Source organism: Leucopleurus acutus (genome assembly GCF_964270905.1).
Source record: "Leucopleurus acutus genome assembly, chromosome: 1".
Lineage (NCBI taxonomy): Eukaryota > Metazoa > Chordata > Mammalia > Artiodactyla > Delphinidae > Leucopleurus > Leucopleurus acutus.
Window position 1 is genome coordinate 157,785,316 of NC_139142.1, and position 3,205 is coordinate 157,788,520.

The following is a 3,205-nucleotide window of genomic DNA, read 5'->3' on the forward strand; positions in this document are numbered from 1 at the left end:
TTTCACTTTCAAAATATTTGTTTAAACTCATTTTGACTTTTTAAAGGGCCATTTAACAATGTCTTTCAAATTTTAAGATATGCAGATTCACGTGCCCAGAATTATGAATGCTAGGGATCAGAAAGACTTGTGCAAATCCACAAAAAATAAATGCTTGTATTTACTGCAGAATTGTTGACAATAGCAAAAGAAATGGAAAATAGTCTAAGTGTTTATTGATAGAGAAATATTTAGTAAATTATAGTACAGTGTCATAATAAACAGCCACTGAAAAAGTTGGGATTTATATGTATTAACAGAAAATACAAGTTAAAATGAGGCTTTATTATTATGTTATTTTCAGACTTTGCATGTTTATTTGTGTTTACTGGAAGTGGCAGTGGAATATGTCTAAATGTGTTTTCATCAGAGTACGAAAGGGTCAGAGAAGGGTCAGAGATGCAGATGTGTCCAAGCTGAAATCCTCAGGAACTTTGTCATCCATACACTATGGGCAACTAAGCTATTTGTGAAAAAGACAGCAGGGAGTGGTGCAAAAACATGGGATTTTAGCATCCTGCAGATCAGTGTTCAAAATCCAGTTTTGCACCTCCTTGACTATGCGAGATTTGGGCAATTTTGTAGACCTCCATCCTCCTCTCTAATTCCTAAATTGTGGACTTGCCATAAGGTTTACATAAAATAATGTTTATAAATCATCTATCATACAATGTATTCTCAATATATGCCATTGTCATTTTTCATGTATAGAAATGCACATTTACCCTAATAAAATTTCAGAGAGCAAGAAAAAAGATGATTTTTTTTTTTTGGCCAAAATAACTACTTGTTACCAAACTTGAGTTCAGCTGCTCGCCACTTAGCCAATAATTTGAGAGGCAAGTGTTAGTAGAAAGAAAAGTTTTAATCAGAAAAGCCGGAAATAGGGAGAAGGTGGACTCATGTCCTGAGACCAACTCCAAAGATTCTGCTCAACCGTAACAGTTTTTAAAGGAAAAGGATGGGGGGCGGTAACCAGAATCTCCATGAATCATTGAGATTCTGCATCATGTTCCATTGCATGTGGGCTGGTTGACTCTCTCTTCATATGTTATCCTGCTTGTGTGATCTGCCTGCAGGTTTGCTAAGGGGGTTTTGGTGGGGGGTAAAGAGCTAGTCATTCTTTAACTACTTAATTATTCATTCTTCTTTTAATCTAGGATAAGAATCAACAGGTTAGACAAGGCATGGTGTGCATTCAGGAGAGTATAAGTCAGGAGTTAGTTTAAATTGCCTAGTGATCTCATTCCTATAATTAGGTTTTATCAAAGTTGATGGGGAACAGAAATGGGCAAACAGGAAAGGGGCAAAAGAGCTTTCAAACTCATTGTAGGTAATGTCAGCATATAATATGCTAATAAGAGCTCTAATTACCAATTTTCTTGATTAATAATTGGGGGAAGTGAGTGAATATTACTTAGAAATGGTTGATGAAACAAACTTTTCAAAACTTTTCAGTTTGGGGGAAACAACTAGATCTGTGATGATGAAAGCAGCTCTTTTGCCCCTTTTCCGTTTACCCATTTATGTTCCCCTCTAACCTTGAACAAACCTAATGAACTTGTGGATTTGTTCCCTAGATAAAAAGAAGTAAGGATGAAGAATTAAGTAGTTAAAGAATGACTAGTTCTCTACCCCCAACAGTCCTCTTAGCAATCCTGCAGGCAGATCACACAGGCAAGACAACATCTGAAGAGACAGTCAGCCAGCCTGCACACAACGGAGAATGATGCAGAACCCAGCCCCCTGCCTTGATGATTCATTGAGGTTCTTCCCCCCTTTTTTCCTTTAAAAACTGTCATGGCTAACCAGAATCTTTGGAGTTGGTCTCTGGACATGAGTTCACTTTCTCCTCAGATTGCTGGCTTTTCTGATTAAAGCACCTTTCCTTTCTATTGACACTTGCCTCTCGAATTATTGGCTTTTGAGGGGCAAGCCGCTGAATGTGGGCACGGTAACAATGGTAGTCACTGAAACTTCACTCAACAGGATGCATCATGGGCCCTATCTTCGTCTTTGGAGGAGGACTCCTTGTCAATGATTTGCACAGGAGGGCAGAAAGCACTTCCCAACTCCAGGGAAACTCACCTTTTTGAGTTGTTTGTTTTTTTGGTTTGTTTGTTTGTTTGTTTGTTTTTTGCGGTACGTGGGCCTCTCACTGCCGTGGCCTCTCCCGTTGTGGAGCACAGGCTCTGGACGCACAGGCTCAGCGGCCACGGCTCACGGGCCCAGCTGCTCCGCGGCATGTGGGATCCTCCCGGACCGGGGCACGAACCGGCGTCCCCCGCAACGGCAGGCGGACTCTCAACCACTGCGCCACCAGGGAAGCCCCCCTTTTTGAGTTTTGAATCTGGCAACAAACTGACAAATACATTGTTTTTCCTATTTAGGAAGGTGGTGTTAAAATGTTAGAAATCCAGGCCAAAGGATCACTTAGATGTTCTCTTGAGGCAGAAACTTTTAATAATGAGAAATGTCTATTTTGTATTATTTAGCAGGGTTTTATTTTTCCACAAGGAAAATTCTTCCCACTTACCCCATCATCCTCCCCTGATCTTCCTAACATGTTTTATTCTCTATATTCTTATTTACTCATACATACATACCACAAAATGCTGTTTGACTTATAAATAAATGGACAATTCTGTAACAGTGCAGCTCTTTTGGTAAAATGAGTTTGAGGTCAGTTTTCGGGGTCCTTGGGTTTTTATATGCAATCTAGTCACATTTCCTGTCTCTGCTTTGCTTGCTTAACTTACTAGAAACTTGGGCACAATTTTGCTGGTGTTGGCAGTTTTAAGGTATGGATTCGTGGAGGCTATTTACAAGATGCCAAGGGATGTCAAATCCAGAACACGTGTTTTTTATCCCACGGTCCTTCTTTGACAGCAGAAATACTCTGCAGATTATCAGATCCATTTGCTGATATTTGACATCTTTTTATTTTTTTATCCAATATGGTTTTGGCTGAGATGAATTTTAATGTTTCTTCATGCTGAAACTGACAAAAAAATCCTTTAAACATTTAAAGAGAGGAAATGGGAGCTTTACATTTCAATGCAAAGAGAGCCATTTCATTTACTTAAAAACTTCACAAATACTTTCCTGCCAAAGAAATTCAGCTTTTTAATTTTTTTTTAAAAAAGGGAGCACTTCATAGACATTC